Below are 25521 nucleotides of genomic sequence, written 5' to 3' on the forward strand. Positions count from 1 at the left end.
TCTCTTTTTGGTGGGTAGCTCCCTCTCCTCTCAACTCACTATGGTGGATGTGGTGTTGTGCCCTCGCTAAAGCCTTCGCATTGTCGGTGATGATTTGGCTAGGAGTCATTGGGCGAAGCTCGAACTTCTTGTCCTTGACCTTGAAGGTGTATGCATTGGAGAAACCATCATGTATGGCCTTCTTGTCAAATTGCCATGGGCGGCCAAGCAACATGTGGCACACGGTCATAGGCACTACATCACAGTCGATGGTGTCTTCATAGGGGCCTATCTTGAAGTTGACGGTGACGGTGTGTTGAATCTTGACATTGCCCTTGTCACTCAACCATTGGACATGGTATGGATGAGGATGTTTGCGAAGCGTGAGGTTGAGCTTCTCACATAGCTCGGTGCTTGCCAAGTTGTGGCAACTCCCACCATCGATGATGACCTTGATTGACTTGCCACCAATGCCGGCACGCGTTTGGAAGATGTTGCATCTTTGGTCTTCCATAGCTTGGGGTTGAGTGGTGAGCACTCGAGTGACCACAAGAGAAGGGCTTGGATCATGTGTGCATAAGAGAGGGTCTTCTCCACTTTCTTCATCATAGTCTTCCTCATTAGCAACGGCGGCTTGCACTAGGGCTTCATATTCACCTTCACTTAGAGTCTCTATGTCACCATTCTCCATAGTGATCATGACCTTGGTGTTCTTGCACTCAAAGGACTTGTGGCCTTGGGTGCCACACTTGAAGCAAATGACATTGGAGGGTCCCGTAGAGGCCTTGGAGGAGGCGGTGGAGGACACCGTTTGCTTCATGCGACTTTGGATAGTCGGTTGCTTGGATGTTGTAGAGGATGCGGTAGGCTTGACACTTGTTGAAGGAGGTGTTGTTGTCGCGAACTTGGAGGCAAAGTATGACTTGGACTTGGAGTACTTGAGGTCCTCATTCACTTGGCGCTCGGCCTTGGAGGCTTGGTGCACCAACTCAACCATGTTGGAATAAGGTTGGAACTCCACAATTCGCTTGATGGGATAGTTGAGGCCATTGAAGAAACGAGCGATGGTTTGTTGCTCGGATTCTTGTATGTTAGCTCGCATCATAGTCAACTCCATCTCCTTGAAGAACTCCTCAACGGTCTTGGTGCCTTGCTTCAACTTTTGGAGCTTGTTGAAGAGGTCGGTCTCATAGTGGGTTGGTACAAAGCGAGCATGCATCTCTTCCTTCATCTCTTCCCAAGTGTCAATTGGAGGTTCACCCTTTTCTTCCCTTAGAGTGAGGACTTGCTCCCACCAAGTGTTGGCGTAGTCTTCAAACTCAAGCGATGCCATGGCCACTTTCTTGGCTCCGGAGTTGTTGTGGATGCGGAAGATCTTGTCCACCTTGAGTGCCCATGAGAGGTAGGCCTCGGCGTCGTCTTCACCCTTGAACTTGGGCATGTTGAACTTGAGTTTGCCATACATATTCTCTTCATCTTCCAAGTTGCGGCGGCGAGGACGGTTGCCTTCATCTCTTGCGGCTTGAGGTGGTAGAGGAGGTCTTTCACGTCCAACCATAGCATTGGGTTGGCGGTGGAGTTGAACACTTGCTTCACTTGGTTCACGTGGAGGATGTTGTTGAGGGTCTTGGCGAGGTTGTTGGCGATGTCCAAGGATGGCCCTCTCATCTTGATCATGTTGTGGGTCTCCTCTTCCACGTTGGTCATGGCGAGGATGATTTCGGAGATCATGCCTTGGTTGCTCTTGACGACCTTGGGCGGGAGCATCACCATGTGGCGCCATGTTGTGGAAGACGTTGTCGTGGGGTTGGTCATCACGCCCATGGTGGGCATGGCGAGCCGCTTGATGACGATCTTGGTGAGGAACTTGTTCTTGTGGAGGTCGTTCATGAGGACGAGCATGGCGATGGAATTCACCTCTCCTTGAGTTAGAGCGAGAGTCTTCTTGACGAGCATGTGGTCGATGAGGACGAGGATGGTCTTCATGCCTTGAGGAGGAGCTTGATGACGAACGGTGGCCATGAGAATAGTAATCTTGTGACGAGCTTGATGATGATGAAGTAGAGCGGTGTCGGCGATGACGACCCAAGTTGGTGATGGCGCGCTCGAGGTTATCCATGCGTCGCTCCATGTTCGCATCATTGGCCGCCATTTGGCCATTCAAGTTGTCCGTAGCTTCACGGAGGAGAGCCAAGTCTTGGTTCACCGTGGAGAAGTTGTGAGCCACTTCTTCATATTGTTCGTCGATGCGGGTCTCGAAGAGTGATAGTTGCTCCTTGAACTCTTGGCGTTGAGTCCATAGGTTGTGTTGAGTAGCCAACCTCTCGGTGTTCCGGAGGACTTCTCCATCCCTTGTTTCATCTCCGTTCCTATCCATGATAGCAAGACAAGAACTATGTTGTGTATGTTAGTGGAAGGAGACTACCTCGCACTCTTACCAAGGTAAGATGGTATTGAGGCAATCCACCAAGCCGAAAGCAAGATCAAGTGTATCGGGAACACACGCAAAACCACACGCAAAAGCTAGCAAATATGGTGTTAGGCGAGTGTTGTGGAAAGCCAAAAGACAAATCCAAGATCGAGTATGTTGTTAAAAGTGGGTAAGGTCCAAAAATTAAATGTCCAAATGGTGATCACGAAAACACGGAAAAGTTGTGGAACACACACACGAGATAAGCGGGGTTAGTGCGACCAAGGAATGAGCGGAAAAGTGTATGTATAAGTGCTCGGTGTCGCAATAACACAAGGAGAGCCAAAGCTTTGGTTGCAACGAAGAGACACCAAGATTCACACGCGGCCTCTCTTCTCGTCTCTCTCTTTGCTTAAAAGCTTTTTCTCTTTCGTGTATGGTGGCACTTGCACTCGTTTGTATCTTTGGTGGCACGTGGACACTTTTTGTATGTATGGGTGTATGGATGTATGGATGTATGGATGTATGGTGCTACTCGCACTCTTTTTGTGTTTTTGGGGCTTTTGCACGCACTATGTTAGCGTTAGCCTCGCTTTTGCTATCTTGCCACACGAGTGTTTGCTTGGATGCTTTACTCAACACGACACACACACCTCACAATGCGGGGCCACGTGCAATGTCTCGCAACACTAAACAAGCAATGCTCGGGAGGGTTGGATCGCAAAAGGAACGAGGAGTTGCAAGTTATACCTAGATGTGGCGTAGGCGGTGATGATCACGCAACTTGCAATATGGTGGAAGGATCAAGAGTACGTTTGCAAGTTGGGGTGCCGAGAGTGTCTTCGCTTGCGTCGTCGCTGCGGGTTAGTGTTACACAAAAGGCACTCAAACCAGAACTAGCAAACACAAAGGTAAAAAGTGGTCGAAAATGGAGCTGGCGAGCTTGCTTGCTCTGGGCGGCAGTGCCGGCCTAGAAGTGGCGGCAGTGCCGGCCTCGGCGGCAGTGCCGGCCTGGACGGGGCGGCAGTGCCGGCCTGGACGGGCGGCAGTGCCGGCCTCGGCGGTAGTGCCGGCTGGACGGGCGGCGGTCGGTCCCTGATGAACAGCTCGAACTGTTCTTCGCGAGATGCGGACCAAAATCGACCAAATCGACCAAAATCGATGGAATTGACGTCTAGAAAGTGGGGAAAACGTAGATCAACCAGAGGAGCACGAAATCCATGGATCAAAACCACTCAAAACGCAACCAAATCACAGATCGGTCAAAAGGCAATTTAGGGCTATTTTTTGGAAAAATTTTCTAGAAACGAAATCGGGTGGGTGGAGGGTCAAATCCGCCGGAACCAAAGGCTGCTGATACCATATGATGTGGTCTAAGACCCCGTGTGTGGCCCGATCTTGCGGATTGACTTCGAAACCAAGCGGGAGAGATGGGAAAACGCGAGGGGGACGAAGAACACGATGAACTCCGAGACTCACGCACGCACACCAACCCGATACACCCGATGCTTACCTCCGTGGCTCGATGGACCACGCCAATAGAATCTCCGTGGAAGAGGCACGAGGCAGAATTCCCGGAGAGAGATTGGGATTGGAGAGGATGAGCTTGGTGAGGGAGAGAGAGTAACAAGTACTAGAATCTCACTCAACAAGATCAAAGTCAACAACCAAGGTGCCTTGATTACAGAGGGATGATACCCAAGGGAGACTAAGCTCAAAGGTAGGTTTGAGTTCTAAACAAGTCTAACCCTAATCTGGAGGAAGGGGTGAGGTACTTATAGGCCCAGATTCGTACAGGGGTAAAATCGGCACTACATAAATTATCCTGGTCCATAGATGTGAAATGAACGGTTGAGATTAAGTCAACAGGGGTGGGGCCGGCAGTGCCGGTGAGGTTTGGCAGTGCCGGTGTGGCAGGCGATGCAGCTGCGCACTGGGCCGCGGTGCGGTCGTAGTCTTCTCCGCGTGGGGGCCGGCGGTGCGGTGTACCGGCCGGCGATGCCGGGGTGCACAGCCGGCAGTGCCGGTGCACCGGAGGCCGGCAGCCGGCCACTGGGGCGTCCTTCGGCGGCCACTCTTCTCCTCCTTCTTCCTGGTCCATCTTCAGGTCTGCTGCGACGTCCTTCTCGGCCAGCTGCTTCTCTCCTTCCCTCGACCATGGCGTATCCTCTTCTCCGGGGTCTTGATGCTCCACGTACCTAATAACACAAAGGGTTTCGGCATGAGGTAGCATTCCATCCAATGGGGTATCAAGGTCGAGGGTAGTGAGGAGCGAGTTCACCTTGTCATGTAGAGCTTTAGCTCGAGCCCGTGTCATTGGTCCACTTGGGGGACTTGTTGGCCTTGATGTAGTGTCGTTGGTGAGCGGGGCTACATCATCCCTTCTCCACTACACATGGTTACAACTAAAACAAGAACTATGTGGTGGGTGGTTAGGAAAGACTACCAAAAGTGTCAAAACTTGCAAACCAAAATCGAAAAGGTGTTTCAATTCGAGGAACAACCGATATGTATGCACACACACAAAACAAAACTCTATATGGTGTTAGGTATGGATGTGGAAAGCCAAATGGAAGAACCAAACGAAAAGTCTATTGTCAAAAGTGGGTAAGATCCAAAAGTCACAAGTCAAAGGCGGTGATCACAAAAGGCATAGACAAGGTGGAACACACACGTGGGACAAAATGGGGTTAGCGCGACGGAAAATGAGCACGAACAAAATTGGTCCTAACGAAGACTACTAGCTCGGTGTCACGCTAACGCAAGAGAGACCGTGGCTTGGTTGCAAAATTGAGAAGCAACAAGATTTGCGCAAGACGCCTCTCTTCTCTTTTCTCTCTTTTGCTTATAAGCTTTGGACTCTTTTGTGTATAGGTGTCACTCACACTCTTTTTATTTTCATTTTCTCCTTTTTTTTGTTTGCTTCGTAGCTTTGCTCAACACACGCACACCCTCACGGTCGGGACGCTTGCGCAATGCTTCGCAACACTAGAAAGCCACTCTCGATAGGAAAGGTACGCAAAGGAAGCTAAGGCTACAAGTTAGGGGGCAAGTTATACCACTTGATGACGGTGGCCGACGATGTTGAACTTGCTATGGTGGAAGGTGTCAAATGAACCGCTTGGATCCTCGGGGTGCCGTCGTCGTAGTTGATGTTGCGGAAGCTTAGTGGTAGCTGAAATGGCACACACAACGAAGTCCAAACACAAGGGGTTAGTGCCAAAACGAAAAACGAAGAATGCTGTCAAAATTTCGGCTGGCCGGAACTTCCGGTCCTGAGGGGCGGAACTTCCGGTCCCGGGCGGAACTTCCGGTTCGGCCGGGCGGAACTTCCGGTCGCAATCAGATCTGCGGGCTGTTCTTCGATTTGGGCGGAAATCCGGACCGAAAATCTTCGAATTCTTGGAAAATTTGGCACTAGAAGCTGTGGGAAGGTGGGGGAATTGCAGATCAACACCAAAGGCAAGTTTCTATTGGACCAAAACCACCAAAAACTCAACAAATCGCGAGATCCAACCAAGGCCAATTTGGGGCTATTTTTTGGGAAAAATTTTTGGAAATTTTTTTGGACGAAATTGGTGGAATTGGTGGATGTGGGGGTCAAATCCGTGGCAACCAAGGAGCTCTTGATACCATATGATATGGGCTAAGCCCGGGGATGTGCCCGATCTTCACGGATTTGAATGGATACGTGGTGGTAGGTGGATGAACGCGATGAACACGTGGGGGAAACGCGGGGATACAACACACACACGCACACAATTCGAGTTTTCCCTCGTTGGCTCGAAACACCAACTCGATAGAGATTGCAGGAAAAGACCTTCCGGTAGAAGTCTCGCAAAGAGATCGACAAATCAAAGCTCGGGAGATCTAGAAGGGCGAAAAGACCGGAAGGCTTGATAGAAGTGCAAGCAAAAGATCAAATAAGGTAGAAGTGCAAGCAAAAGATCAAACAATCGGTAGAAGTCGCCAAAGAGATCTTCACGAGTTGATAAGGAGCCCGGGTGGGGATACAAGATCATAGATCTAGGTAGGGTTCCCACAAGGGTGAGCTAAGCTCAGGTTTTCTTTCAAATCAAGTCTAATCTCAGATCTGAGCCAACTAGGCTATTTATATGTAGGGGGCGAAGAGTTAAGTTACATGCTGAAAAGTAGTGCTGTGCTGAAGTTCGCGGTGGCGGAAGTTCCGGCCGACTTGGGCGGAAGTTCCGGTCAGGGGCGGAAGTTCCGGCCCTAGAGGGCGGAAGTTCCGGCCCGGCCGGAAGTTCCGGCCAAGTTCCGGTCAAGTTCCGAAATTAGCCCGTTTCCTTGCAGTAACATCCAGGGGCGTTTTGACGGACTTTCGGAATTTGGGCGGAACTTGGGCGGAAGTTCCGGGTGGGCGGAAGTTTCGGTCCTTCGGGGCGGAAGTTCCGGTCCGATGCTTTTTCCTGCGCGCTGGAGGGCATCTTGGGGGTATCTTTGGGGAATCTGGCCGGAAGTTCCGGTCCTGGGGGGCGGAAGTTCCGGCCTGGGCGCTGTAGCTCCATCTTCATTGTTTCCAGCTCTCTCTCCAACGTCTTGGTCTCCATGGCTTGTGTCTTGGTCGATGTACCTGATTGAGCATAGGGTATTTGCATGAAGTAGCAAGCCATCCAAGGGGGTGTCAAAGTCATAGGTGGAGAGGAGCGAATTCACCTCTTGGCGTAGTGCTTGGGCTCGAGCTCGTGTCATTGGACCACGAGGAGGGCTTGTCGGTCTTGATGTAGTGTCGACGTTGGGTGGGGCTACATCACCATTTGTGTTTGGTCTTCGGTTTTGAGTGCCATTTCAGCTACCACAAGCTTCCGCAACATCAACAACGACGACGGCACCCCGAAGATCCAAGCGGTTCAATTGACACCTCCACCATAGCAAGTTCAAGGTCGTCGGCCACCGTCATCAAGTGGTATAACTTGCCCCCTAACTTGTAGCCCTAGCTTCCTTTGCGTACCTTTCCTATCGAGAGTGGCTTTCTAGTGTTGCGAAGCATTGCGCAAGCGTCCCGACCGTGAGTGATGCGGGGTGGCCTTTGGACACCTACGCCTCAAGACCAACAAGTGAAGCCCCGACTATCATCGACGCTACACCATGGCCAAGGAGTCCCCCAAGTGGACCAACAACACAAAACCCCGCCATATACGTCAAGGTGAACTCCTTCCTCTCTATGGTCGATCTCAACACCAACTTGAATGGCATGCTACCTCATGCCTATCATGATGTCTATAGGTGCCGACGTCGACAAGGACCAAGAGAGAAGGAACCCCCATGGTGCATGGAAGAAGGAAGAAGAAGAAGGGAAGAAGGGGAGAAGGAAGAGGAAGAAGAGGAGGGAGGAACTGGCCGGCCAGCCCAGAGGCCGGTCAGACCGGGCCACAGACCGGACAAAGCCGGCAGTCTGGATGCCGATCGGGCCACGACCGGGCGCACCCAGGCATCGTACCGGAGGCCAACCGGACGGAAATCTGCGAGGTTTCCGGTTTGCGGCCGGTCGACCGGACCCGTGACCGGACCATCCGGTCCACAGCCCGGTCAGACCGGCCCCAAACCGGATCCGTCGGGTTTGACCCACCCACTTGTACCTTTTCGACCCAGGTCGCCTTGTATGCCTATAAAAGACCCCAGCTCGCCCCCATAGCTGGTTAGACAAGATTTAGGCTTAAACATGACTTTGAGCTTTGTCTCCCTAGGGTTTCATCCCCTTTGTATCAAGGCACCCCATGTTGGATGATTGGATCTATGTGAGTGAGATTCTAGTGTAGCCCACTCTCTCTCCCTCACCTACCTCCATCCTCAACACCGATCTCTCACTCCGGGATTCTACCTCGAGTCTCTCCCGTGGTGATTCTATTGGCGTGGTCCATCGAGCCACGAGGGTAAGTATCGATTGTATCGGGTTGGTGTGTGTTGTGTTCTTCGCGTTCTTCGTGTTCTTCCGCCTCTTCCTCTCTTTCCCCCTTTGATTCTTGGGTCATTCGCGAGATCGGGCCACACACGGGGTCTTAGACCTCATCATATGGTATCAGCAGCCTTTGGTTTCCGCGAATTTGACCCCCCACCCACCCAATTTCGTCTCTAAAAAATTTCCCCAAAAATCCCCAAAAAATAGCCCTAATTTGCCTTTGGATGGATCTGCGATTTGGTTGCGTTTTGAGTGGTTTTGGTCCATGGATTTGGTGTTGAGGTGCTTGATCTACTATTTCCCCCACTTTCTAGCCCCCAATTCCATCGTTTCCTTCGATTTGGGTCGATTTGGCTTGATTTCGCTCAAGAACAGGAGAGAGAAAAACTGTGCCCCGCGAAATCCGGTCGACCGGGCGCCAACCGGGCCAGTGACCGGACAGCCTGGCGCCAGGGCCGGTCAACCGGGCGCCAGACCGGGCGCCAACCGGGCCAGAGCCCGGTCAACCGGGCTGTAGACCGGGCAGGCCGGTCCAGGGCCTGGTCAACCGGGCGCCAACCGGGCGCCACCTCCACCACCACCTCCGCCAACCACCGCCACCCTCTCCGCCGCCGGCAACCACCGCCACCCTCCCCAAACCACCGGCAAACATCACCGCGGCCCCATAACCTCCGCCGCAACCGCAAGGGCATCGACACCACCCACCACCGGCTTACCACCGCCACCACCGCCGAGCTACTTTGACCCATCTTATCCGCTAACTTGTGTTTGCTTGTTCCGGTTTGAGTGCCTTGTTTGTGAAACTAACCCGCAGCTCCGAAGCAAGCGACGACATCCTCGGCACCCCGGACTTGCAAACGTACATCTTGACACCACCGCCGTCATCGCAAGTTGCGTGTTCATCACCGCCTAACATCTTAGGTAGAACTTGCATTACCCTTGTAACCCCTCTTCTTTTGCGATCTATCCTATCGAGCATTGCTTATCGAGTGTTGCGAGACATTGCACGTGGCCCCGATTGTGAGGTGTGTGTGTAGTGTGGAGTCAAGCTTCTAAGCAAAACTCGTGTGGCAAGATAGCAAAAGCGAGCTCACGCTAACATAGTGCGAGAAAAAGCCGCCAATACACAAAAAGAGTGCAAGTGCACCATAGAGCAAAAGTGTGCGAGTGCCATCATACATACATATACACAAAGAGTGTAAGTGCCACCAAATACAAAAAGAGGAAAAAGCTTTTAAGCAAAAGAGAGAAAAGAGAAGAGAGGCCGCGTGTGAATCTTGTTGTCTCTTCGTTTGCAACCAAAGATTTGCCTCTCATTGTGTTAGTGTGACACCGAGCAACCTTGCTTTCGGGCTTCATACACTTTTCCGCTCATTCCTTGGTCGCACTAACCCCGCTTATCCCGTGTGTGAGTTCCACATTTTTCCGTGTTTATAGTGATCGCCACTTTGACACTTGGATTTTTGGACCTTACCCACCCTTAACAACAAACTTGATTTCGGATTTCATCTTTTGGCTTTCCACCATACTTACCTAACACCATATTTGCTAGCTTTTGCGTGTGTCTTTGTGTGAGTGCCCGATACAATTGTTCTAACTCTCGGTTTGTTGGATCACCCCAATCTTGTCATACCACGGTAAGATTGTGAGGTAGTGTTCTTCCACTAACATACACCATATAGATACCGTCTTGCTAACATGTATAGCGACGATGAAGACACGGAGGAGTACACGGAGCACTTCGAGGAGGATGCCTCTTCAAGCACCGCGGATGTGGAGGAACATGTGGAGCTCTACACCGACTATGGCTCCGAGAGCATCGCCAACAAGGACGACATCGACGAGCTCTACATCGACACTTGCTCAACAAGCATGGACGACATGGTGGAGCACCATGACGAGGACGACATCGACCCCACCATGCATACCGCCGATGCTCCCACATACCCCTACTTGGCCAATGGAGCTACATATGAAGATCGAGGACCTCCACGATGCCATCATCATGTGGATCATCAAGAGCGTCCCCAACATATTCGGCATCGACACACTTCTCCGAGCTCCACAAGGCGCCATCATGAGAGTGCCTATGCACAAGATCATCGACATCACGGACATCATATGGAGCATCAAGAGCGCCCCCAACATGAGCCATCACCTAGGCATGGCAAGGACCGTCATCGACTCACACCATCTCATGATCGTCGTCGACCACCACCACCTCATGGTCTACATCGACATCCTTCCACACATGATCTTCGACGACACCACTCAAGACATGGTGATGAGGCAAGAAGACGAGAGCCTCGACATGAAGACCTTCCTCATAAGGCGACTTCTACCTCTTGCGCCACCACCAGAATGGCCCCTACCTCGTCATATGCCTATGGACTCCGATGCTACAAGTGCAAGCAACAAGGCCACCTTCCACGGGAATGTCCCAATCTCCTATGTGAGGTGTGCAAGGCCAAGGGTCACGTGGCATGGCAATGCACAACGCCAAGCGCCAAGAAGCTCTACTTCGACGAGCTCAATGCACAAGTCTCCAAGATGCCACCACTTGAGGACGACTTAGGAGGCGATGGAGTTGAGCATGGTGAGCATGGGATTCTCCCTTCACCCACGGAGGCGCATGGAGTTGAGATGGTTGAGCATGGGATGTTCCCTTCAACCAAGGAGGCGCATGGAGATGAGCAAGTCGAGCCTACTCCTACATGCTTGATTGATGAGTTGGTACCAATCCCATGTGAGCATGAGAGCCACTTAGCCCACTTGAGCGAGAGTGATAGTGAGTTGAGTGACTTCCACCCCATATGTGAGTTTGAGTGCTTCCAATTGGAGGACATGAGTGATACACAAAGTGAGTTGAGAGAGGTAGATGATAGGTCCATGGAGGACATCGCATTTGCTAACACATTAACCTCTCCCTCGTTTGTGTCTTCTTATGTTGCACTAGGTTCCACGGAGGACGAGTTCCCGCTCATGGAGAAGATGTACATGGTGCATGAAGACGATGATATCCCACCATGCTTGCTCCAAGATGGACATGTCGACCACATGGATCCTCCTACTTCCACAACACCTACATCACATGAGTCGGCCTTCAAAGGTAACAACATAGGTGTTGATGATGCCATGATCCCACTAGTGGACATGATGACTTATGAGCGCATGCATGATCTTGATGACACAATTGATACATCACATGCTACTTTCATTTTCCCATGCGATGCTTTGCTTAATAACATTGTTGATCATGTGGAAGTGAGTGCTTGTGATACCATGACCATGCCATGCTATGAGAGCTTCAATTTTTCTACCATTGCTTGCAATATGTCGACCACTTGCTCTTTACCATCTATTGCTTGCAATGATAATGACAAGGATGACATTAGCTTCCGCATGCTTTGCTCAAAATGCTTACACCATTCCATGATCCTTGCATCCAAGATTGCGAACAATTGCTCTTTCTTATGCTTGGTATGCAAGAATGCTTATTTCATTGTCCATGAGATGGCCCCCATAGCCTTCTCTACTTTTGAGGATCATGAGTTACCACATGCCATGAATGCACCTTCTTGCCATATGCACCATCGCCATGCATTTCATACTATATTTATTGACACTAATGGTGATGTGCACAAGACATGGAACATCATGATGGATGATGTATTCCTCTACCATGCACACACGCTTTTTGTCTTGTTTCTTCCATGTGTAGGTACACGGACGACCACTTCCACCGCTACGGAGCATGAGCTCACGAAACGCGCAATTGAGAGCTACCCCATCAAGGACCTAACCCGCGGGAATCACACCAAAGGGTATGTTTCCCAACGCCTTCGCCATCGTGTGTTTCCGCCATTTCTTGTCGAGCTTCCGGTTTGGTCCAATTCCTCGTCACCTCTTTTGCTTCTTATGCAACATATCTTGACATATCTTGTTGGCACAATGGTTGTTGTATGTATTGATGATATCATCATACACTCCGAGAATCTCAAGGATCATGTCATACATGTGAGAGACACATTATGCACCTTGTGCCACATGTCACACCAAAAGTTGCTCTCCTTTGGATTTCTCATTTCATCTTTGGCAATTGCAATGGATTCTTTGACACTTGAGGATACCCATACTCGGCTCACGCCAACCATACTTTCCCAAGCTAGAAGTCTCCATAGCTTTGCCATTGCACATAACAATTTTGCCCCAAATTTTGCCGCCGATACTCGCCTTTTGATTGTTCCATTTGAGTGGGACAATACGACATATAACATTTTTGCCACTTTACATGCACAAACTTTTGCCCCACCAAATTTTGGATACATCGACACTCTTTCGAATACCATTTTTGCCACATGCCTCTTGGAGAACCGACTTGATGCTTCGTATTTGATTGAGAGCCTCTTGTTCGCCGGTCACCAAATTGGCATCCATAAGCTTTCCTTTTGCAAGTTGCTTTTCCCCTTGTTCTTCTTCGACCGAGACTTGGCCCCTCCCCCACTACATGGGAGACCCGTTATGGACTACAACAAAGACGCCTGCACTACGACGAGCATCTCTAAGGACACAAGGGCACCTATACAAGTCCTTCCCGTCTACCTCATTGGTGAGGAGGAGCAAGAGTCGAGGACGACTCTTCCCCAAGGGGGGGGGGAGATGATGCGGGGTGGCCTTTGGACACCTACGCCTCAAGACCAACAAGTGAAGCCCCGACTATCATCGACGCTACACCATGGCCAAGGAGTCCCCCAAGTGGACCAACAACACAAAACCCCGCCATATACGTCAAGGTGAACTCCTTCCTCTCTATGGTCGATCTCAACACCAACTTGAATGGCATGCTACCTCATGCCTATCATGATGTCTATAGGTGCCGACGTCGACAAGGACCAAGAGAGAAGGAACCCCCATGGTGCATGGAAGAAGGAAGAAGAAGAAGGGAAGAAGGGGAGAAGGAAGAGGAAGAAGAGGAGGGAGGAACTGGCCGGCCAGCCCAGAGGCCGGTCAGACCGGGCCACAGACCGGACAGGCCGGTGCAGAGGCCGGTCAGACCGGGCCACAGACCGGGCGCACCCAGGCATCGTACCGGAGGCCAACCGGACGGAAATCTGCGAGGTTTCCGGTTTGCGGCCGGTCGACCGGACCCGTGACCGGACCATCCGGTCCACAGCCCGGTCAGACCGGCCCCAAACCGGATCCGTCGGGTTTGACCCACCCACTTGTACCTTTTCGACCCAGGTCGCCTTGTATGCCTATAAAAGACCCCAGCTCGCCCCCATAGCTGGTTAGACAAGATTTAGGCTTAAACATGACTTTGAGCTTTGTCTCCCTAGGGTTTCATCCCCTTTGTATCAAGGCACCCCATGTTGGATGATTGGATCTATGTGAGTGAGATTCTAGTGTAGCCCACTCTCTCTCCCTCACCTACCTCCATCCTCAACACCGATCTCTCACTCCGGGATTCTACCTCGAGTCTCTCCCGTGGTGATTCTATTGGCGTGGTCCATCGAGCCACGAGGGTAAGTATCGATTGTATCGGGTTGGTGTGCGTTGTGTTCTTCGCGTTCTTCGTGTTCTTCCGCCTCTCCCTCTCTTTCCCCCTTTGATTCTTGGGTCATTCGCGAGATCGGGCCACACACGGGGTCTTAGACCTCATCAGTGAGGGTGTGCGTGTGTTGAGCAAAGCTACGAAGCAAGCTCGTGTGAAAAGATAAGCAAAAGAAGTGTGACATACTTACATAGATAGTAGTATCCTTGCATAGTGAGAAAAAGAAAGAAAAATACAAAAAGAAAAAGAGTGTGAGTGACACCTATACACAAAAGAGTCCAAAGCTTATAAGCAAAACAGAGAAAAGAGAAGAGAGGCGTCTTGCGCAAATCTTGTTGCTTCTCAATTTTGCAACCAAGCCACGGTCTCTCTTGCGTTAGCGTGACACCGAGCTAGTAGTCTTCGTTAGGACCATTTTTGTTCGTGCTCATTTTCCGTCGCGCTAACCCCATTTTGTCCCACGTGTGTTCCACCTTGTGTATGCCTTTTGTGATCACCGCCTTTGACTTGTGACTTTTGGATCTTACCCACTTTTGACAATAGACTTTTCGTTTGGTTCTTCCATTTGGCTTTCCACATCCATACCTAACACCATATAGAGTTTTTGTTTTGTGTGTGGGCATACATATCGGTTGTTCCTCGACTTGAAACACTTTTTCGATTTTGGTTTGCAAGTTTTGACACTTTTGGTAGTCTTTCCTAACCACCCACCACATAGTTCTTGTTTTAGTTGTAACCATGTCTAGTGGAGAAGGGAATCAACTACCGATGACGCGGCACCAACATTGGATAGCTACTCAAGCCGTCCACGCCAAGCTCAATCAATTTGAAGCCATGCTCAAGGATACCAACGTCCGCTATGAAGAAAGAGCTCAAGTGCAAAGGATTGACCTCAACAATCAAGTTCAAGAACTCAATGAGAAGACTGAAACTCAAGGCAATGAGTTGAAGGCAACACTCGCCATACAAGGTCAAGAGACAAGAGACATGAAGACGGCGTTGGACGACATCCTCCATACACTCAACCGTCAAGAAGATAGAAGACACCATTCAAGGTCTTCGCGCTCTCATAGCTCAAGGTCACGAGCTCCTACATCGTCGCATCATGATTCCAATCAAGGCCCACGCCACCATAATGTGGATGCTCAAGTGCTTCAACAACAAGCTCAAGAAGCGGAGCAAGCATGACTTTGACTTGTCCAAGAACGTCTACGCCTTGAAGAAGAACGACTTCAACAAGAACATCTCCATGCTCAATTCCAAGAGGAACAACAACGTCTTCGTCATGATCAAGATCTCCTTCATGCACGTGAGCAAGAAAGGCTCCGCCAAGAGCAAGAGGCACGTCATCATCAAGGGCAACCTCGCCCATCTCAAGTGGCCAATGCTCAAAGGCACCACCATAATGCCGAACAAGAAGTGAACCAAGACCGCCGCATCATCAATGTTGATCAACCTCCTCGTGATAGGGCACCACGCCATCAAGGTCAAGACAACCGTCGTCATCATGATGATCGTCCTCATGGTAGAAGACCACCTCATCAAGCACGAGAAGTTGAGATGGAGGAAGACTCAAGTCATCACCAAGCATCAAGTGAAGCAAGTGTGAGGCCTCATCAACGCCACAACAAATGATGATCATGATGAAGGTCATGGACGACCACCTCCTCCTCAACAACATAGAAACAACAATGAAGATGCTCAAGGTCCACAACCTCAACCTCAACAACGTCAAGACCATGGTGAAGCAAGACCACCTCCTCGACGCAATGACCGCAATGAGGAAGAAATCTTTGGGAAGCTAAAATTCACCATGCCCAAGTTCCAACGAGAGGAAGATCCAGACGCATACTTGTCTTGGGTACTCAAGGTTGACAAGATATTCCGCATCCACAACTTCTCCGAAGCAAAGAAAGTTGCCATGGCATCACTTGAGTTTGAAGGATATGCAAATGTTTGGTGGGAAGAAGTCAACAAGAAGCGTGAGAAGGAAGACCTAGCACCCATTGACACATGGGAAGAGATGCAAGAAGTCATGCACACCCGCTTTGTACCAACTCACCACAAGCGTGACCTCTTCAACAAGCTCACTCAACTCAAGAAAAGCTACAAGTCCGTTGAGGAATATTACAAGGAGATGCACATGACCATGATGAGTGCAAATGTGGATGAGCGAGAAGAGCAAACTATGGCAAGATTCTTGAATGGCTTGAACATCCCCGTCAAGAGGACAGTGGAATTCTTGCCTTACAAAAACATGGTTGAGCTACTCCACCAAGCAACAAGGGCCGAGCGCCAAGTGCGAGAAGACCTAGCAAGTGCAAAGACAAAGACCTTCTTCGCCACAAGAAATGCCATGAATGCCTCCTCAAGCATCAAGAACACAAGTGCACTTGCCTCCAAGGATCCTCCAAAGCAAGCAAGAAGTACCATCAAGACAACAAGCTTCAAGCCGGAACAATCAACCATGTCCTCCAAAGCTTCCACCGGATCTAGTAACATCACTTGCTTCAAGTGTGGTGCTCAAGGACATAAATCCTTTGAATGCAAGAACACAAGAGTTATGATAACTCGAGATGATGGAGATGTAGAGTATTTGAGTGAAGGTGAATATGAAGCCTTGGTACAAGCCGCAACCTCTCATGAAGATGATGGCTTGGAAGACCAAGAGCAAGTCCTATGTGTGCATGATGCAAGCCCTTCTCTTGTGGTGACCAAAGTGTTGACAACCCATACACTCCCCAATGAAGACCAAAGGTGCAATATCTTCCAAACAAGAGCCGGAATCAATGGCAAGTCAATAAAGGTTATCATCGATGGAGGGAGTTGCCACAATCTTGCAAGCACCGAACTATGCACCAAGCTCAACCTCCCGCTACGGAAACACCCCCATCCCTACCATGTGCAATGGCTAAGTGACAATGGAAATGTGAAGATCCAACACACCGTCACGATATCCTTCAAGATTGGCGCCTATGAAGACACCGTTGATTGTGACGTCGTGCCTATGACGGTGTGCCACATGTTACTTGGTCGCCCTTGGCAATATGACAAGAAAGCAAACCATGATGGCTACACAAATGCCTATAGCTTCAAGGTCAACGACAAGACCTACATCCTACGCCCAATGACTCCTAGCCAAGTAATTGCGGACAATGCAAAGGCTTTAGCGAGGGCTAAGGAAGCCACTATCACTAGTGAGTTGAGAGGTGAGAGAGTGATCCACCAAAAAGAGAGTGAGCGCCACAAACCATATGTGAGTGAGATGAAGAGTGTCCTCCTAGCTACCAAGAGTGAGATGAGAGAAGTGCACCATAACCCATCCACCACCCTACACTACGTGCTCATTTGCAAGGGCCCTTCGGCGGAGACTAACGACTTAACCAACATTCCTTCGTCTTTGTTGTCTCTTTTGAAGGAATTCCAAGACGTCTTCCCCGACGAGCTACCTCATGGACTACCACCGCTTCGGGGCATCGAGCACCGCATCGACCTCATACCCGGCGCTCCCCTTCCAAACCGATCCGCCTACCGCACCAACCCCGAAGACACAAAGGAGATTCAACGCCAAATACAAGACCTCCTCGCCAAAGGGTATGTTCGAGAAAGCCTTAGCCCTTGCGCCGTTCCCGTGATTCTTGTGCCTAAACCGGATGAGACGCAACGGATGTGTATGGATTGTCGACCCATCAATGCCATTACTGTCCGTTATCGCCATCCCATTCCGCGTTTAGACGACATGCTTGATGAATTGAGTGGTGCCACCATTTTCTCTAAGATTGATTTGCGTAGTGGCTACCACCAAATTCGCATGGCAATTGGTGATGAATGGAAGACGGCATTCAAGACCAAGCTTGGTCTATATGAATGGCTTGTCATGCCATTTGGTCTTTCTAATGCTCCTTCGACTTTCATGCGTCTTATGAATCACATTTTGAGACCACTCATTGGCAAGAGCGTGGTTGTTTACTTTGATGACATTCTCGTCTATAGCAAAAATCTCGAGGACCATGTTCACCATGTGAGAGAAGTCTTATGCATACTACGCCACGAGAAGCTCTATGCCAACCTCCCAAAATGCACCTTTGCTCAAAACAAATTGGTTTTTCTTGGTTTTGTGGTTTCCGCCAACGGGATTGAAGTTGATTCTTCCAAAGTTGAGGCCATCCACAATTGGCCCACTCCCACAAATGTTGGTCAAGTTCGGAGTTTTCATGGACTCGCCGGTTTCTACCGCCGCTTTGTGAAAGATTTTAGCACCATCGCTTGCCCTTTAAATGAGCTTACTAAAAAGAATGTTCCGTTCGTTTGGGGCAAAGCACAACAAAACGCTTTTGATGAATTGAAAAAGAGACTCACCGAGGCACCCCTACTAGTTCTTCCCGATTTCTCAAAAACATTTGAGATAGAATGTGATGCGAGTGGCCTTGGCATAGGCGGTGTCCTCATGCAAAATGGAAAACCCGTGGCATACTATAGCGAGAAGTTGGATGGCGCACGCCTCAACTATCCTATATATGACAAGGAACTTTATGCTTTGGTTCGTGTTCTTGAAGTTTGGCAACATTATCTTTGGCCAAAAGAGTTCATTATTCACTCCGACCATGAATCTTTGAAGTATTTGAAAAGTCAACACAATTTGAACAAAAGACATGCAAAATGGGTTGAGTTCATTGAGTCCTTTCCATATGTAATCAAATACAAGAAGGGCAAGGACAATGTCGTTGCGGATGCCCTTTCCCGCAAACTCACCCTTTTACTCACTCGTTTGGATTTCCATGTGTTGGGTCTTGATGAAATCAAAGATCAATATGCCTCCGATACTTTTTTTGGCCCAATTTTTGCAAAGTGTTCCATTCAAAAGGGCATCGATGATTTCTATTTGCACCAAGGATTCTTGTTTAAGGGCAACAAACTTTGTGTTCCAATGTCCTCGCTTCGCCTTTTGCTCTTACAAGAATCGCATGGTGGTGGTCTCATGGGTCACTTTGGACGTGACAAGACGCTCTCTATGCTCTCCACCCATAACTATTGGCCACGAATGAAGCGCGATGTGGAGCGCCTATGCAACCGTTGCACGACATGTTTACAAGCTAAGTCCACCTCCAACTCTTATGGTCTTTATACACCGTTGCCTATTCCTTATGCTCCTTGGTCCGATATAAGCATGGACTTTGTACTAGGATTACCTCGAACTAAATATGGTCATGATTCAATCTTTGTGGTAGTTGATAGATTCTCAAAAATGGCTCACTTTATACCATGTTCCCGAACGGATGATGCTTCACACATTGCCTCCTTGTTTTTTAGGGAAATTGTGAGACTCCACGGTGTACCAAGAAGCATTGTCTCCGACCGAGATGTCAAGTTCATGAGCTATCTTTGGAAGACACTAATGGCCAAGTTCAACGTCAAGCTTTTGTTCTCATCATCCTCGCACCCCCAAACCGATGGGCAAACCGAAGTGGTGAACCGAAGCCTCTCCACACTACTACGAGTCCTTGTCAAGAAGAATTTGAAAGCATGGGAAGATTGCATCCCACATGCGGAGTTTGCCTACAACCGCGCCAAGCACTCTACAACAATGAGAAGCCCCTTCATGGTCGTCTACGGCTTTGAACCACCTACGGCGATTGACCTCCTCCCTCTTCCGCTACATGAGCAAGTGAACATGGACATCGAAAAGCGAGCACAATACATGAAGAAACTCCATGAAGACACAAGGGCAACGATCGAGCAACAAGTTCTCCGTCAAGCCACAAGACTAAACTTGAAGAAAAAGGCACGAATCTTCAATGAAGGCGACCTAGTGTGGATACACCTTCGCAAGGACCGCTTCCCTCAAGAAAGAAACTCCAAGCTCAAGCCCCGAGGTGATGGTCCCTTCAAGGTCCTCAAGCGCATCAACGACAACGCCTATGTCGTCGACATACCAACATCCAAGTACTTGGTGAGCAACACATTCAATGTGTCCGACCTCTCACCATATCATGGAGATGAGGAGAACATCGAGTCGAGGACGACTCTTTCCCAAGGGGGGGGAGATGATGTAGCCCCGCTCACCGACGACGCTACACCAAGACCAACAAGTCCCCCAAGTGGACCGATGACACGGGCTCGAGTCAAAGCGCTACATTATAAGGTGAACTCACTCCTCACTACCCTTGATCTCGATACCCCATTGGATGGGCTGCTACCTCAGGCCGATATGCTTTGTGTTATCAGGTATGAACCTCGAGAGAAGGACAGCACAGCAGACCCGAAGGTGGACAAGGAAGAAGGAGAAGAAGAGTCCCAGCTGAAGGACGCCCCTCAGGGCCCCGGCACTGCCGGCCTCAAGCTCCGGCATCGCCGGCCTGCTCACCCCGGCACTACCGGCCTCAGGACTCCCGCATCGCCGTGCCCTCCAGCTGAAGACTCGACGAGAACCAAGACCGGCACCGCCGGCCTCGAACCAGCGGTACGCTGCCCGGCCCGCTTGCCGGCCCATCCTCACCGGCACTGCCGGCCCCACCCCTGTTGACTTCATCTCAACCGTCGATTTCGTATCCATGGACCAGGATAATTTATGTAATTCCGACTTTACCCCTGTACGAATCTGGGCCTATAAATACCTCACCCCTTCCTCCAGGTTAGGGTTAGAGATGAACTAAGAAGAAACTTGAGCTTTGCTCTTACCCATGTGGGAAACCCTAGATCTATGATCTTGTATCCACCCGGGCTCCTTATCGACGCGTGATGATCTCTTTGGTGACTTCTACCGTTTGTTGATCTTTTGCTTGCACTTCTACCTTTTGGTCTTTTGCTTGCACTTCTATCAACCTTCCGGTCTTTTCACCCTTCTAGATCTCGCGTGTTTCGATTTGTCGATCTCTTTGCGGGACTTCTACCGGAAGGTCTTTTGTCGCAACCTCTATCGAGTAGGTGTATCGGGCCTACGAGGGGAAACCGGTTTGTGTGCGTGTGTGAGTTGTATCCCCACGAATTCTTCCCCGTGTTCGTCGTGTTCATCGTGTTCATCCACCTCCCCCACGAAATCCACCCAAATCCGTGAAGATCGGGCACATCCCCGGGCTTAGCCCTCATCAGAAGGCTAATATGGTAGCAAAACAGCAATTGTCAAAACAGCAATGCAGTATTGAAAGTATGCTCAACGACGGTACTATGCTGGTCCTAGGCTAGACCGTACTAGAGACACGAGCCTAGAACACTAACGAGGTCACGGCGTGACACACAAGCAACTAGCAGTGATGAGGTGGCGATGATGTGGCGACGCGAGGTGCGAAAAATCACTATGATGGCAAGTGTCTCAAACGGATCCCCAAGGTCTAAAAACAGTATAGCCTCGGAATTTTTTTGTCCAAATTTCTGGAAAGTGCTCCGGAAAGCGCGCAGGCGCCAAGAAAAATGTCGCTATAACGGCCAGTGGCGAAAAGTGATCGCCAAGGTGAAAAACCAATGTAGCCAGAAATTTTTTTCGGAGGCGGTTCCAGACTGGCGGCCGAAACTTATCTCACGGAAATTTTTTTTTTTGCTCTCCTTCCAATTCTTTACTGGCGGCCGAAACTTATCTCACGGAAATTTTTCTACAGCCCAGACGAAAAAAGAAGGTAATAGCTAAGTAGGAAAAACAATAAAACCTAATTCTACACGGACTCTGTCGCGGCAGAGAAACAGCACGAATCTGTGTCGCGGTGGAAGACAGGGTATATGGCAGATGTATATGACTGTGGCGGAAATGATCTGGCGGGTCTATATGGAAGTGGCGGAAGTATATGGTGGGTGTATATGGCGGTGATCTGCGTATGGTGCGAGCGGGCGGCGGCGGCGTGACTAATATGACCAGAACTCGAAACTCTAAAGGAACTAGACGCTAAGACCAGCAACTCGACACGAAGATGCAGACACAAATTCAACTATGCAAAACTGAAAAGACAATGCAAGGCGTGGCAGGGGGGTTTATGGGACGATATGATCTAAACCCTAACTGTATTTTTGGCTTTTCGTGGTTTATGGGTATGATGGCAGATGCAATCTACACTAGGAAAACAGTAAAATCTCACCGAGCAACCTGAAATCTGATACCACTTGATAGGGCAAAGGTGGCCGATCTTTCGATGAGACGTGGATAATGTCGATTTGTTGGTGGCGTTCGTGCTTGACGATCCAACTACACGTGCAAAGCTCGTGCGCCAATGCAATCGCTAGGACAATCTCTGGGAGTTACTGATCTTGCGGATGCACGATCAGCCTGACTAGCGAGGGTCTTAATTCCTACCTGAAATCTAAGAACTAATATTGCAATCAGAAGTTGATGAGGTCTAAGACCCCGATTGTGGCCCGATCTCGCGAATGACCCAAGGAATCAAGGGGGAAAGAGGGGGAGAGGCGGAAGAACACGAAGAACGCGAAGAACACACGAAGAACCACGCACACCAACCCGATACAATCGATGCTTACCCTCACGGCTCGATGGACCGTGCCAATAGAATCCGCCCGGAAGAGACTCGAGGTAGAATTCCGAGAGGAGAGACCGGTGGGGAGGACGAATCAAGGAGTGGGAGAGAGAGTGTAAACACTAGAATCTCTCACTACCAAATCCATACATCCACAAGGGTTGCCTTGATTACAGAGGGATGATACCCAAGGGAGACTAAGCTCAAAGTTAGGTTTGAGTTCTAAACAAGTCTAAGGGGAAAAAGGGGTGTCCAAGGTGCTTATATAGCGGTACAAGGCGACACGGGCCGAAAAGGCACAAAGGAAAACGTTTCGGGCCGAAAAGGCGTCTTTAGTCGTGCAGGCCGGTCAGGAGGCCGGTTGGACCGGACCTGGGACCGGGTCGTCCGGTCGGTGACCGGATCCTGGACCGGGCAGTAACCGGGCGAGGTTCTGGAGCCCCGGGAAGGCGTCCGGATGGCACCGGTTGGTGGCCCGGTTGGGGACCGGGTGGCCCGGTCAGGCGGCCGGTCGACCGGATTCGAGCCGGTGGCCCGGCCAGAGGCCGGTCAGACCGGATTCTGGACTGGCCGCTCATCGTCTCTTCCTTGCGTTCTTGGGGCGACTTCGGGTCCAGCTCCGTGTACATCTTCTCGATCAGCTGCTCCTCTCCTTCCCTTGACCATGACGTACCGTCCTCTCCGTGGTCTTGATGCTCCACGTACCTAATGACACAAAGGGTTTCGGCATGAGGTAGCATTCCATCCAATGGGGTATCTAGGTCGAGGGAAGTGAGGAGCGAGTTCACCTTGTCGTGTAGAGCTTTAACTCGAGCCCTTGTCATTGGTCCGCTTGGGGGACTTGTTGGTCTTGGTGAGGAGGTGTCCGAAGGCCACCCCGCATCATCTCCCCCCCCCCCTTGGGAGAGAGTCGTCCTCGACTCTTGTTCCTCCTCATCTCCATGATAGGGTGAGAGATCCGAGATGTTGAAAGTGTTGCTCACCAAGTACTTGGATGTTGGTATGTCGATGACGTAGGCATTGTTGTTGATGCGCTTGAGGACCTTGAAAGGACCATCTCCTCTTGGCTTGAGCTTGGAGTTGCGTTCTTGCGGAAACCTTTCTTTCCTTAGGTGGATCCAAACGAGGTCTCCTTCTTCAAACACGCGTTCCTTTTTCTTGGCGTTGAGGCGGTTAGCTTGGCGAAGTACATGCTCTTGTATGGTTGCTCTTGTCTCTTCATGTAGTTTCTTCATGGCGGTGGTGCGCTCGTCGAAGACCATGTTCGTCCTTTCATGAAGAGGTAGTGGGAGGATGTCGAGTGCCGTTGGAGGTTCGAATCCATAGACGATCATGAAGGGACTCCTTGAGGTTGTGGAGTGCTTGGCTCGATTGTAGGCGAACTCCGCATGGGGTAGGCAATCTTCCCATGACTTCAAATTTGTCTTCACAAGTGTGCGGAGAAGTGTGGAGAGGCTTCGATTGACCACTTCGGTTTGTCCATCGGTTTGAGGGTGCGAGGACGATGAGAACAAGAGCTTCACTCCAAACTTCGCCATGAGCGACTTCCATAGGTAACTCATAAACTTGACGTCTCGATCCGACACAATGCTTGCCGGTATTCCATGTAGGCAAACCACTTCCCTGAAAAACAATGAAGCAATGTGTGAAGCATCATCGCTCTTATGACATGGTATGAAATGAGCCATTTTAGAGAACCTATCCACTACTACAAATATTGAGTCATGACCATGTTTTGTGCGTGGTAAGCCAAGTACAAAGTGATGCGGTCTAAGACCCCGATTGTGGCCCGATCTCGCGAATGACCCAAGGAATCAAGGGGGAAATAGGGGGAGAGGCGGAAGAACACGAAGAACGCGAAGAACACACGAAGCACCACGCACACCAACCCGATACAATCGATGCTTACCCTCACGGCTCGATGGACCGTGCCAATAGAATCCGCCCGGAAGAGACTCGAGGTAGAATTCCGAGAGGAGAGACCGGTGGGGAGGACGAATCAAGGAGTGGGAGAGAGAGTGTAAACACTAGAATCTCACACTACCAAATCCATACATCCACAAGGGTGGCCTTGATTACAGAGGGATGATACCCAAGGGAGACTAAGCTCAAAGTTAGGTTTGAGTTCTAAACAAGTCTAAGGGGAAAAAGGGGTGTCCAAGGTGCTTATATAGCGGTACAAGGCGACACGGGCCGAAAAGGCACAAAGGAAAATGTTTCGGGCCGAAAAGGCGTCTTTAGTCGTGCAGGCCGGTCAGGAGGCCGGTTGGACCGGACCTGGGACCGGGTCGTCCGGTCGGTGACCGGATCCTGGACCGGCAAGAACCGGCGAGGTTCTGGAGCCCCGGGAAGGCGTCCGGATGGCACCGGTTGGTGGCCCGGTTGGGGACCGGGTGGCCCGGTCAGGCGGCCGGTCGACCGGATTCTGAGCCGGGTGGCCCGGTCAGGAGGCCGGTCAGACCGGATTCTGGACTGGCCGCTCATCGTCTCTTCCTTGCGTTCTTGGGGCGACTTCGGGTCCCGCTCCGTGTACATCTTCTCGATCAGCTGCTCCTCTCCTTCCCTTGACCATGACGTACCGTCCTCTCCGTGGTCTTGATGCTCCACGTACCTAATGACACAAAGGGTTTCGGCATGAGGTAGCATTCCATCCAATGGGGTATCTAGGTCGAGGGAAGTGAGGAGCGAGTTCACCTTGTCGTGTAGAGCTTTAACTCGAGCCCTTGTCATTGGTCCACTTGGGGGACTTGTTGGCCTTGATGTAGTGTCGTTGGTGAGCGGGGCTACATCATCTCCCCCCCCCCTTGGGAGAGAGTCATCCTCGACTATTGTTCCTCCTCATCTCCATGATGTGGGGAGAGGTCCGAGATGTTGAAAGTGTTGCTCACGAAGTACTTGGATGTTGGTATGTCGATGACGTAGGCGTTGTTGTTGATGCGCTTGAGTACCTTGAAAGGCCCATCTCCTCTTGGCTTGAGCTTGGAGTTGCGTTCTTGAGGGAACCTTTCTTTCCTTAGGTGAACCCAAACGAGGTCTCCTTCTTCAAACACTCGTTCTTTCTTCTTGGCGTTGAGGCGGGTGGCTTGGCGAAGGACATGGTCTTGTATGGTTGCTCTTGTTTCTTCATGTAGTTTCTTCATGGCGGTGGTGCGCTCGTCGAAGTCCATGTTGGTCCTTTGATGAAGAGGGAGTGGGAGGATGTCGA

Source organism: Lolium perenne, chromosome 5, assembly GCF_019359855.2.
Source record: "Lolium perenne isolate Kyuss_39 chromosome 5, Kyuss_2.0, whole genome shotgun sequence".
NCBI lineage: Eukaryota > Viridiplantae > Streptophyta > Magnoliopsida > Poales > Poaceae > Lolium > Lolium perenne.